This window comes from Ovis aries, chromosome 2 (genome assembly GCF_016772045.2).
Source record: "Ovis aries strain OAR_USU_Benz2616 breed Rambouillet chromosome 2, ARS-UI_Ramb_v3.0, whole genome shotgun sequence".
NCBI classification, from domain to species: Eukaryota; Metazoa; Chordata; class Mammalia; order Artiodactyla; family Bovidae; genus Ovis; species Ovis aries.
The window spans coordinates 104,837,740-104,851,599 of record NC_056055.1 but is presented as its reverse complement, the minus strand read 5'-3'; the positions used below and the strand labels follow the sequence as shown (position 1 = coordinate 104,851,599).

At 43.2% G+C, this 13,860-nt stretch overlaps 1 protein-coding gene and 1 long non-coding RNA gene across 2 annotated transcripts in view; both read right to left on the bottom strand.

Moving 5' to 3' along the window:
• Positions 1 to 13,860, bottom strand: part of XKR6 (XK related 6) — a 307,100-nt gene that overhangs the window by 231,553 nt on the left and 61,687 nt on the right. The window lies entirely within an intron of this gene.
• Positions 1 to 13,860, bottom strand: part of LOC132657149 (uncharacterized) — a 95,739-nt gene that overhangs the window by 21,444 nt on the left and 60,435 nt on the right. The window contains exon 1 of the long non-coding RNA XR_009599561.1: positions 1 to 13,860. This exon is cut by the window's left edge and continues 14,529 nt beyond it; it is cut by the window's right edge and continues 60,435 nt beyond it. This is a non-coding gene — a long non-coding RNA (uncharacterized LOC132657149).

The window sequence follows — 13,860 nt, the reverse complement described above, 5'->3', positions numbered from 1 at the left end:
AGTCAAGAAACATCTGGAGTAACAGGCAAATTTGGCCTTGGAGTACGGAATAAAGCAGGGCAAAGGGGCAAAGGCTAATAGAGTTTTGCCAAGAGAATACACTGGTCATAGCAAACACCCTCTTCCAGCAACACAAGAAAAGACTCTACACATGGACCTCACCAGATGGTCAACACTGAAATCAGACTGATTATATTCTTTGCAGCCAAAGAGGGAGAAGCTCTATACAGTCAGCAAAAACAAGACCAGGAGCTGACTGTGGCTCAGATCACGAACTCTTTTACTGCCAAATTCAGACTTAAATTGAACAAAGTGGGGAAAAACACTAGACCATTCTGGTATGACCAAAATCAAATCCCTTTTGCTTATACAGTGAAAGTGAGAAATAGATTTTAGGGACTAGATCTGATAGACAGAATACCTGATGAACTATGGACTGAGGTTTGGGACACGGTAAAGGAGACAGGGATCAAGACCACTCCCAAGAAGAAGGAATGCAAAAAAGCAAAATGGCTGTCTGCGGAGGCCTCACAAATAGCTGTGGAAAGAAGAGAGGCGAAAAGCAAAGGAGGAAAAGAAAGATATACCCATCTGAATGCAGAGTTCCAAAGAATACCAAGGAGAGACTTTTTTAAGAAAGCCTTCCTCAGCGATCAATGCAAAGAAATAGAGGAAAACAATAGAATAGGAAAGACTAGAGATCTCTTCAAGAAAATTAGAGATACCAAGGGAACATTTCATGCAAAGATGGGCTCGATAAAGGACAGAAATGGTATGGACCTAACAGAAGCAGAAGATATTAAGAAGAGGTGGCAAGAATACACCGAAGAACTATACAAAAAAGATCTTCATGACCCTGATAATCATGATGGTGTGATCACTCACCTAGAGCCAGACATCCTGGAATGTGAGTCAAGTGGGCCTTAGGAAGCATCACTAGAAACAAAGCTAGTGGAGGTGATGGAATACCAATTGAGTTATTTCAAATCCTGAAAGCTGATGCTGTGAAAGTGCTACACTCAATATGCCAGCAAATTTGGAAAACTCAGCAGTGGCCACAGGACTGGAAAAGGTCAGTTTTCATTCCAATCCCTAAGAAAGGCAATGCCAAAGAATGCTCTAACTACCGCACAATTGCACTCATCTCACAGGCTAGTAAAGTAATGCCCAAAATTCTCCAAGCCAGGCTTGAACAGTACGTGAACCATGAACTTCCAGACGTTCAAGCTGGTTTTAGAAAAGGCAGAGGAACCAGAGATCAAATTGGCAACAACTGATAGATCACGGAAAAAGCAAGAGAGTTCCAGAAAAACATCTGTTTCTGCTTTCTTGACTATGCCAAAGCCTTTGACTGTGTAGATCACAATACACTGTGGAAAATTCTGAAAGAGATGGGAATACAGACCACCTGACCTGCCTCTTGAGAAACCTATATGCAGGTCAGGAAGCAACAGTTAGAACTGGACATGGAAGAACTGATGGGTTCCAAATAGGAAAAGGTGTACGTCAAGGCTGTATATTGTCACCCTGCTTATTTAACTTCTATGCAGAGTACATCATGAGAAATGCTGGGCTGGAAGAAGTACAAGCTGGAATCAAGATTGCCAAGAGAAATATCGATAACCCTCAGATATGCAGATGATACTACCTTTATGGCAGAAAGTGAAGAAGAACTAAAGAGCCTCTTGATGAAAGTGAAAGAGGAGAGGAAAAAGTTGGCTTAAAGCTCAACATTCAGAAAATGAAGATCATGGCATCCAGTCCCGTCACTTCATGGCAAATAGATGGAGAAACAGTGGCTGACTTTTATTTTTGAGGACTCCAAAATCACTGCAGATGGTGATTACATCCATGAAATTAAAAGACACTTACACCTTGGAAGGAAAGTTATGGCCAACCTAGAAAGCACATTAAAAAGCAGAGACACTACTTTGACGACAAAGGTCCGCCTAGTCAAGGCTATGGTTTTTCCAGTGGTCATGTATGGATGTGAGAGTTGGACTGTGAAGAAAGTTGAGCACCGAAGAATTGATGCTTTTGAACTGCGGTGTTGGAGAAGACTCTTGAGAGTCCCATGGACTGCAAGGAGATCCAACTAGTCCATCCTAAAGGAGATCAGTCCTGGGTGTTCATTGGAAGGACTGATGTTGAAGCTGAAACTCCAATACTTTGGCCACTTGATGTGAAGAGCTGACTCATTTGAAAGGACCCTGATGCTGGGAAGGATTGAGGGCAAGAGGAGAAGGGGATGACAGAGGATGAGATGGTTGGATGGCATCACTGACTCAATGGGCATGAGTCTTAGTAAACTCCGGGAGTTGGTGATGGATAGGGAGGCCTGGCATGCTACAGTTCATGGGGTCGCAAAGAGTCAGACACGAGTGAGCAACTGAACTGAACTGATGAACCTGGAAGAGGACCTTCATCAAAACAGAACCATGCTGGCGCCTTAATCTTGTACTTACAGCCTCCAGAACTATAACAAATACATTTCTGTTGTTCATAAGCCAGTTTGTGGTACTTTGTTACAGCAGCCCCAACAGACTAAAACAATACAGCAGCCAGAATTTATTTTGAAATTAAAGTTCATGGTTGCCCCATCCACTTTCTCTAAAAAAAAAAAAAAAAAAAAAATGAAATCCATGTATAGTGAAATTAGGCAGATTTCATATCAATGACCCAAATAAGGATTCAAAATACTTCCAATTTGAACTATTATGAACAAAGCTGTTATAAGTGTTCTTATACAAATCTCTCCAAGGACATAAGATTTGGTTTCTTGGGTAAATACCTAGGAGCATTAAATGCTGTGACATAGATTAAAAACACGTACATGCATGTTCACGGCAGCATTAGTCAGTTATTTCTACCAAAATGCAGAAACAGCTCAAATGTCCATCAACAGATAAATGTTTAACGAAAAGGTGGCAAATCCATACAATGGAATAGAATTTAGGCATAAAAAAGAATGAAACAATGCTGCAATGTGGATGAACCTTGAGAACATTGTTGAGGGAAAGAAACCAGACAAAAAGATCACATTTGTATAAAACATTCAGAAGAAATAAATTCATAGAGACAGTGAAAACTGATGTCTGTCAGGGGCTGGGGGATGGAAGTGATTGCTTAATGGGTACAGGTTTTCCTTCAGGGTGATGAAAAAGTTCTGGAACTGGTAGAGGCAATGGTTGCTCAATACTGCTGAATGTACTACATGCTGCTGAACTATTCTCTGAAATGGTTAATTTTAGGTGAATTTCACCACCCCGCCCCCCCAAAAAAACACCACACACACAGGATTTTATTTTACACCATTTGAAACAGAAGGCCTCTGAGGGAGTGTGGGTAACACAAAATCTTGTGTCAATACCACTGTATACTGGTGAGCTGGGTCATTCCACTAAACCACGTGGTCTGGAGCAAGTCTCTTCAACTCTGCAGACTTCGGGGGTTTCTTTTCCATGTATGAAAAGAAGACCCTTAACTGGGCTGTTGTGAGGATCAACTGAGATAATGACAATAAAAATACTTAGCAAAGTGCGGCTGCTGCTGCTAAGTCGCTTTAGTCGTGTCCAACTCTGCGCGACCCTATAGATGGCAGCCCACCAGGCTCCACCGTCCCTGGGATTCTCCAGGCAAGAACACTGGAGTGGGTTGCCATTTCCTTTTCCAGTGCGTGAAAGTGAAAAGTGAAAGTGAAGTCGCTCAGTCGTGTCCAACTCTTTGCAACCCCATGGACTGCAGCCTACCAGGCTCCTCTGTCCATGGGATTTTCCAGGCAAGAGCACTGGAGTGAGGTGTCATTGCCTTCTCCTAGGCATAAAAAAATTAACCATCTTTTATATTAGCACAATAGGAAATATGCTCAGACTGGAAGGCCAAGGATGAAAACAAATATCAGGGTGGCAGCTGAGAACATTGTGAATCATTAGTCTTCTAAAGATGGAGAGAGGAGGATCCAGACCAGGACACAGCAGCCAGCTGTCCTCCTCTGGCCTCTATGAGGACCTAACTCATCAAGAGTCATGGTTAAGACCAGCCCTGCTGCTCCAGTTGATGTTTTGGCATTACACTCAAGACTGACTTGAAAGCGCTGCTGTTCTGAGAAGGGCTGAGGAAAGATTACTGGAGGCAAAAGAGGCCACTTTACCGAAGCTCTAAGCTTAGGATCCCCAAGTACTCAGGAGATGAAACAGGGAGCGAGACAACTACTAAGCCATCTCAAAGTTTAATCCCAATTAACACAGAATGACAAACTAGAGTTTGACTATAAGAATTTGTTTGCATCAAGGAAGAGCACTAACATATACAACTAGCCACCCAGAAGAAGCACTAACTAGATTTAACATGTTTAAATTTAAATGTTCTTAGAACTCAATATGCAACAGCAACACAAATTAACAAAATAACCAATAAAAATTACTATCACTTAAGCATCTCTATGGCAGGTAGTATGCGACATAGTTTACAAATATTATCTGCAGTCTTCACAACATCCAGGCAGGACCCCACGATGCCAAGCAACTTGGGTGGAATCAAACTAACCAGAGGCACTTCTGAGACCTGACCTTGGGGGCGCTGACTTCAAAGCTCCATCAACTACACCTTCCTTCTTCTCAGCCCTGAAAGAACTTCTAGGCTTCTAAGTCCTCCTCGATTCTAAACTCAACTGAGTGCAACTTCAGAAGGTATATGACTATTCAAAGGTCAGTCAGAGAAAAATCAGATTGCAACATTGGGGAGCCTTAGCAGACAGAGTGAAGGGATTAATTTTAGAATGGAGTCACATCAATTGTGCTTGGTTGAAATACAACTGCTGGTTCACAGTAGTCTGGGCATTAGGTCACAATCAGAGCCTGTCTCAGGGGAGGCTTAGAGAGCTAAGTTACTGCAGAAGACAGAGCCCACACCTAGAATTGTGTGGGCTCTGCAGATGCCCAGGAGCCTCAGACAAGTAAATAAATAAATACAGAAACACTAGAGCTCCAGTCACTTTAAGATTTAATTAAGGGGGCTCCTGGGTCAATTGCCTAAGGTAGCTGCATTTTGTCTTCTTTCACATACCCTGCTCTCAATTCAAAAGAAAGGAAAAGACAGGCTATAAATAAAGATCTCCTCAAGCATGCAGGCAGAAAAAGCAATCCCCACAAGGAAGAAAAGGAGTCAGGCAGGCCTCAGACTTTTCCACAGTCACATCCCACGCCAGAAGGCAACAGAGCGACACCTCACTCATTCCAAGAAGAAAACAGAACCGGGAACATTAAAACCTCCCATCCCGGAGCTCCTCCGAAGCTAAGGGTCACAGGCAGTCTGCCACACAAAGCGCAGGGAGCCCAGCAGCCATGAGTGAATATTTCCGTCACCTTCCTGTGCTAAAAGCCAAACAACTCCTGTGCTCTTTCTCAAGGGTTTCAACACCCACACTGAGGAGCCATCCCAGCTTTGAGTCAGCCCTTCCACACCGACCCTAGCCCCCCACTGCTGGGGTCCGTGCATAGTCCCCATCACTGACAACTGCACTCCCTCCAAAATCACTTTTTAAACATACCAGTGCCCCCAGTCTCACGAAGGACCCCTACTGACCACTTTTTGTGCTAACTGTTACTCCATTTACTCATTCAGCATTCATAAAATGCTCACTGTGTGCCAGGACTCTGCGAGATGTTTAAGACGGAGATGGGGGTGGAGGGAAGGGACCAAGCACCAGATCTGCTCTCCTGAAGCTAACTCTCAATGTGGCAGGCAGACCACAAACAAACCAGGAACACTTGAGTGGCATGAAGGTAAGCCGAAATGGGGAGGGAGACGTCAGCAGACTAAAGGGACAGAAGTTGTTGCAAGGTCATCAGGCTGGATCTCAGTTTCACTGATGCAGAGAAGTGATGAGGAAGAGAGATATACCAAAAGAAACAGATATATCAGCACTAGTCTCATAGTAGAACTTAAGGTAAAGAAAGCAATAAACAGGACAGAAAGGACTGTTTCATAGTAAAGTAACAATCCACTAAGAAGACAGAAATAATATGTTTTCTGTATCCACCACCAACAGCTCTGATAAAAATATCACAAAACTTGGCAAATTCACTGAGGGAGGCTTTAACAAATCTTGGTACAGTAGGGTTGTGGTAACAAAATACCAATGGGTATTTCTGATCAATGGGCAGCTTATAAGCAACAGAAATGTATTCCTCACAGCTTTGGAGGCTGGAAGTCAGAAATCCGGGTGCCAGCACTTTCAGGTGAGGGCCTTCTTCCCAGGGGCAGACCTTGCATACCCATACGGCAGAAGGGGCCAAAGAAGCTTGCCAGTGTCTCTTTTATAGGGGCACTAATCCCACTCGGGGAAGGTTTGCCCTCAGGACCTAATCACCTCCTAATACCATCACCTTGGGGGCTACAGATTTCTATGTAAGAAATCAAAATATGAAGCAGGTAAGAAAACAAGGACAAAGCATTTCAAAGGCTCATTAATAAGCTACATTATATATAATATAAAATGTATATATACACACATTTATATATATAAATTAAAAGACAACACACATTCTTTCCAAATATATATTTGAATATACACAAATACTAATCACACATTATTAGACCATGAAGAAAATCTCAACACAATCCAAAAGAAAACCCGACACAAGCCAAATCTGCTAGCCAAACTGCAAGGGAACTGGAAATTAACAACCAAAAGCTAAAGACAGATATTTACTCGCAAATGTAAAATGTCCTTTTCCTAATTCAACAGGATCTAAAACTGGGTATTTTTAACTAATTAGGAATGTACAGTGCAAAGATGACTATAGACTAAATACAGTGAAATGTAGTCAAAGCCACAATGTAGGCAGGTTATCTTTCAGGAGCTTAATATACAGTCAACATATGAAGTGATTCAAAACTATCATTACATAAAATTTCTCTTCTTGCCAGCCTTGCTCTATGAGGTAGTAACACACATAGGTAAATTTGGGAGCGGGCAAGCACTGTGCAGGGAGGGCTGCAAGCAAGGAGCTCTGGCTGCAACGCCAGCTTTGCCACTACATAACCAGCCACGTGCCCTGCATGGGCTATCCAAATGCTTTGCGTCTCCATTTCTGTGGCTATAATGTTAGGAGGATGGGATAAATTAGACATCTCTAAGGTTCCTTCTGATTTTCAGAATCAAATCCCTCTAAATGTAGAAGCTCTTTGAGTTAACCTATTTGAAAGCAAGTTCCTGCGTCAGGCACATTCCCCTGCTCTACAGGAGACGGCACACCACACATTAACCTTTCCTTAACGACAGTCACCCGAGTATTTCCTATAGCACCTGTGCTTTAAAACAGACACCACAATTCAGAAGTGAGAATAAGATAAATTCCTGCTTTCAAGGAGCACTTCCTTTTCATGTGCCAAGTGATTTCTCAATTTAGTAAGACAGGTTATTTTGGGGATGGAGGGAGGAAGAAAGAGAAAGAGTCTCTCCTTTTTCTGGAAAATACTGGTGTTAAAAACTAAAAAGGTTTATTGCTGCAAAATCAGCTATTTCAGTGATTTTTAAAGTCCACTGATGGGACTTTTAAAAAAGAATCTGACCATCAAACATTTCTTGAGTAGTTCATCCTTGACTTTAAATGTCACCAAGCACAGAGATCTGCTTTCCACTTCCACAGGAAGACCACTAGATGCCCAAACCATCTCTCGTTCAAGACTTAATAACTGATTCTAGGAACTAAACGACTGGTGGCTCAGTGGTAAGGAATCCACCTGACAATGTAGGAGATGCAGGTTTGATCCCTGGGCCAGGAAGATCCCTGGAGAAGGAAACGGCAGCCCACTCCAGCGCTCTTGCCTGAGAAATCCCATGGACAGAGGAGCCTGGCAAACAAAAGTCCATGAGGTCGTGAAAGAATCAGACACCACTTAGCGACTAAACAAAAACAAGCTCACAAGACACAGCCAACCATAAAATGCCATTTTTAAAAAGATTACAAACTCAGCGCCCCCAGCCCTGCAGCAGGCCACTGCCATCACACGCCTCCACCAGAGACTTCTGGACACTCAGATGAACACGCACAGTCTATGAGACATAAAAGGGAAGTCCGCAATACCCAGCACTGTTTCTTCACTGAGGACACGCTCACTTGTGGGAAACTGAGAAGACCCTACAAGTGCATGGACATAAGAGATGATGCAGCTGAGAACAAGATGGCGGAGGAGTCGGTGGACGTGGAGTACACCTCTCTCCAAGGATGCATCAGGAATACACCTTCAGACACGGAAGTGCATGCAGAACACCAGCTGAGAGCAGTCAGGAGAACCTGGCCAGCGGAAAGGAGTACACAGAACCGCGCAGAACTCGGCAGGATGAAGGAACTACGGGGGAACACAAGAGTGTTACTAGGACTGGGCCTGCCCTCAGCAGTGGGGGAACTGAAGCAGGGGTCCAGTCCCCACACTGGGGCAACTGTCTGAGTCAGGGAGAAACATTTAAGGCCGAGAGTGAAACAGCTGATCCGTGGCAGCCTACATGGAATGAGAATCAGGCAGTCCTCACTGCAGCCATACACACCCTGGACAGGGACCTGCATCCCTACAAGGTGCAGTGGCTGGGAGCTGAACCTTAGGGATCATGGAGCAATCCCAGGATGAGGCTGCTGTTGACTGTGGGGAGATGGACCAAGCGGATGTGAGGGAGGAGACTGTGGTGGGAAATGCCTGTGGAGGAAAGCCGGGCAGCCATGGAAGCAAGGAGATCCTGCTGAATCATGGGTAGGGGCTGTAGCCATCCCCATAGCCTCTCCCCACATGCCAGCATCAGCAGCTCAACAAGAGAGGCTGGGCTGTCAAGCACCTGATGCACCAAACTACAGACTAGGACCCCACCCAGGGTGCCCGTTTAAGTGACTGATGTGCTGAACCACAGAGTAGGACCCCACCCAGGGTGCCCCTTTAAGTGCCTGACACGCCGATCTACAGAGAAGGGCCCCAGGCAAGGAAGCCCTCTAAGTGCCTGAAGAGGAAGAGCTATGGAGAAAGACTAGCCAAAAAGACCGTCGCATGACCAGCTACAAGAGGCTCAAAAAAAGACTCTGATAGGGCCATAACTCCTGCAGCCGAGGAGTCCCATGTCCCTGTACACCAGGCACCGCCAGGGTCCTCACAACCCAAGCAGCTGTGCCACCTTCACGCTCAGCTCTCACTGGGGCAGAGCTGTCACAGGCAAAAAAGAAAGTCTTGCGTCTATGGAAGCAGGGTCGCTTCAGTCGTGTCCACCTCTTTGTGACCCTGTGGCCTGTGGCCTGCCAGGCTTCTCTGTCAGGGGGGTTCTCCAGGCAAGAATACTGGAGCGTACTGGCCAGTACTGGTTGCCATACCTTGCTGCTGCTGCTGCTGCTGCTGCTGCTGCTGCTGCTGCTGCTGCTGCTGCTAAGTCGCTTCAGTCGTGTCCGACTCTGTGTGACCCCATAGACGGCAGCCCACCAGGCTCCCCCGTCCCTGGGATTCTCCAGGCAAGAACACTGGAGTGGGATGCCGTTGCCTTCTCCAGCCATGCCCTTCTAGAGCACTGTATTTCCTGCTGCCCTAGCTGCCAACTCACCTGGTGCTGCCAGAACCCCTGTGACCCAAGCAGCTGCACCACCTCTGCACCTGGCCCTCACAGGGGCAAACCCAAGTCCTCCAGGGCAGCCTCAGGAGCAAACCCCAGTGGATGACCCAAAGGCAGTGTGACTAAGGAAGAAGACCCAAAACCTTCCCACCAGCTGTACAAGCTGCAGATTAAATCCAGACGATCAACCAGGCAGATTCTGTGTCTACAGAAGACATAAAAGGACACTGAGCACTCCCACAAAAGAAAACGCACTAGTTGTGACAGCTGTGGACACTGGAGGCAAGAACACACAGGAGCAGGACCAGATTAGGATCTGAGCTGCCCCTACAGCAGGCCCAGAGGCCAGCACAGTGTCGGAGGGCCTCCTAGGGAGGTGAGGAGGCCTGAGACTCCCAGCAAGGGAAAGGACACTGGCAGCAGTGACTCGAGAAACATCTACTATTCTTATGTTTTGACTGGTTCTGTAGTTTCTTCTGGACATTTTTTTTTCTTTACTTCTTCTCCCACCCCCAACTCTGTTGTAGTTGTCGATTTTATTGGCACTGTGAAATCTAATTAAGCTTTTGAGGTTTTTTTTTTTCAAGCACACTATTTCTCATTGTTACAAACCTCTGCCTCTACGTTGTCTTCTGCAGTTCTGTGGAGTTTTTTTCTTCCCTCTTTTTTTTTCTTTTTTTAATTTCTAATTTTCATTCTTAATTTTTAAAACATTATTTTTTCTATATTTATTTCTTTGTTTGCTTTTCCTACTGTTCTTTCCCCCTTGCAGTTAATCTTTAACGTTATATATATCTTCTTTATCTACTTTTATTTAACTTTGCATATCTATTCTTTCTTTTCTTTCTTTCCTTTCCTCTCATTTGTTAGTTTTGTTTTCATCACTTTATTCCCCACTTGGCACCTTGCTTTAGTTTTGTTTTCCAGTTTGTGTTTTAGTTACTTTAGTTCTTAACTGGTAGATATAACTTTTGGCTTCCTTTATTTGCCAGGTCAATCTACTGTACTTTATTTTTGTTGGACTGTTTTGATTTTGCTTATGGATGTATATGTATATATTCCATTATTTTAATTATCATTTGCCTGATTTTGTAACTGCCATTTGTTTGGGGTTCATCTTTGGTTTCTCGTTATTGGGTATGTGTTTTAATCTCACTTAATGCCATAACTAACCACTTGTGGAATATTCCTTCCTGACCAGAGATCAAGTCCTAAGCCTTTGGAGTGGGAGCACTGACTCCAAGACCCTAGACTACCAGAGAACTAACCCTAGGGAGTATCAAATAGTGAGAACTCACACAAAGGAAACCACTTGAACACAAGACCCGGCATCACCCAACCACCAGTAGCACCCTGTGCCGGACACCTCATCTAAACAACAAACAAAACAAATACAAACCCAGTCATCAGCAGACAGGATTACCAGCTCACTCAGCCTCGGCCGTAAGAGGAAAAACACAAAAAACTCAGCATAAATCTCACCCTATACGAAGCTTACACAAACTACTGCACCAATCTTAAGGGGGGAGAAACCAAAAGGAAGAAAGAATTCAACCCTGAAGCCTGGGAAAAGGAGACCTCAGTAAGTTTTTTAAAAAAAGAAAAGGCAGAGAAATCCTGCACAGATGAAAGAACAAACTAGAGACACAGAAGTCCAAATAAATGAAGAGGAAGTAGGCAAACTTCCAGAAAAAGAATTCAGAATAATGACAGTAAAGATGATCAAAAACCTTGAAAATAAAATGGAGGAAATGCAAGAATTAACAAAGACCTAGAAGATTTAAAAGAATAAACATACACAGACAAACAACACAATTACTGAAATGAAAACTACTCTAGAAGGAATCGATAGCAGAATATGTGAAGCAGAAGAACAAATCAGTGAGTTGGAAGATAAAATGGTGGAAACACCTTCTGAAGAGCAGAATAAAGTAAAAAGAATGAAAAGAACTGAGGATAGTCTCAGAGACCTTTGGGACAATATCAAACGCACCAAAATTCAAATTGCAGGGGTCCCAGAAGAAGAGAAAAAGAAAGGGTATGAGAAAATTTTTGAAGATTATAGTTGAAAATTTCCCCAACATGGAAAAGGAAATAGTCAATCAAATCCAAAAGGTGCAAAGAGTCCCATACAGGATAAAGCCAAGGAAAAACATGCCAAGACACATACTAATCAATCTAACAACAATTAAACACAAAGAAAGAATATTAAAAGCAGCAAGGGAAAAGCAACAAGTAATATCAGAGAAGAGAAAGAAATAAAAGGAGTCCAGATCGGAAAAGAAGAAGTAAAGCTCTCACTGTTTGCAGATGACATGATACTGTACATGCTGCTAAGTCGCTTCAGTCATGTCCGACTGTGTGCGACCCCACAGATGGTAGCCCACCAGGCTCCCCCATCCCTGGGATTCTCCAGGCAAGAACACCGGAGTGGGGTGCCATTTCCTTCTCCAATGCATGAAAGTGAAAAGTGAAAGTGAAGTCACTCAGTGGTGTCCAACTCTTCACGACCCCATGGATTGCAGCCCACCAGGCTCCTCCATCCAAGGGATTTTCCAGGCAAGAGTACTGGAGTGAGGTGCCATTGCCTTCTCCAGATACTATACACAGAAAACCCTAAAGATACTATCAGAAAATTACTAGAGCTAATCAGTGAATTTAGCGAAGTCACAGGATACAAAATCAATACACAGAAATCACTTGCATTTCTATATACTAACAATGAAAAATCAGAAAGAGAAATTAAGGAGTCAATCCTATTCACCACTGCAACAAAAAGAATAAAATATCTAGGAATACCCAAGGAGACAAAATATCTAGGAATGTCTAGGAACACCTAAGGAGACAAAAGAACTGTACACAGAAAATTATAAGACACTGATGAAAGAAATCAAAGATGACACAGACAGATGGAGAGATATTCCATGATCCTAGGTAGGAAGAATCAATATTGGGAAAATGACTATACTACCAAATGCAATCTACAGATTCAACGTGATCCCTATCAAACTACCAAAGGCCTTTTTCACAGAACTAGAATAAAAAATTTCACAATTCATATAGAAACACAAAAGACCCTGAACAGCCAAAGCAGTGTTGAAAAAGAAGAATGGAGTTGGAGGAATCAATCTTCCTGACTTCAGATTATACTACAAAGCTACAGTCATCAAGATAGCACGGTACTGGCACAAAAACAGAAATTTAGACCAATGGAACAAGATAGAAAGCCCAGAAATAAACCCATGCACCTATGGGTACCTTATTTTTGACAAAGGAGGCAAGAATATACAATGGGGCAAAGACAGCCTCTTCAGTAAGTGGTGCTGGGAAAACTGGACAGCTACATGTTAAAGAATGAAATTAAAACACTTCCTAACACCATACACAAAGATGAACTCAAAATGGATTAAAGACCTAAATATAAGGCCAGAAACTAGAAAACTCAGAGGAAAACACAGGCAGAACACTCGATGACATAAATCAAAGCAAGATCCTCCACGACCCACTCCTAGAGTAACGGAAATGAAAACAAAAGTAAACAAGCGGGGCCTGATTAAACTTAAAAGCTTTTGCACAGCAAAGGAAACTATAAGCAAGGTGAAAAGACAACCCTCAGAATGGAAGAAAATAATAGCAAGTGAAAAACTGACAAAGGACTAATTTCCAAAATATACAAGCAGCTGATACAACTCAATACCAGAAAAACAAACAACCCAATCAAAAAGTGGGAAAACGACCTAAACAGACATTTCTCCAAAGAAGACATACAGATCGCTAACAAACACATTGCTCATTGTTAGAGAATGCAAATCAAAACTACAATGAGATATCATCTCACACCAGTCAGAATGGCCATCATCCAAAAGTCTACAAACAATAAATGCTGGAGAGGGTGTGGAGAAACCCTCTTGCACTGTTGGTGGGAATGTAAACTGATACAACCACTATGGAAGATGGTATGGAGATTCCTTAAAAAACTAGGAATAAAAGCACCATATGACCCAGCAATCCCACTCCTAGGTATATACCCTGAGGAAGCCAAAACTGAAAAAGACCCATGTATCCCATTGTTCACTGCAGCACTATTTAGCTAGAACATGGAAGCAATCCAGATGTCCATCAACAAATGAATGGATAAAGAAGTTGTAATATATATACCACAATGGAATATTACCCAACCATCAAAAGGAAGGCATCTGAGTCAGTTCTGATGAGATGGATGAACCTAGAGCCTATTATACAGAGTGAAGTAAGTCAGAAAGAGAAAGATA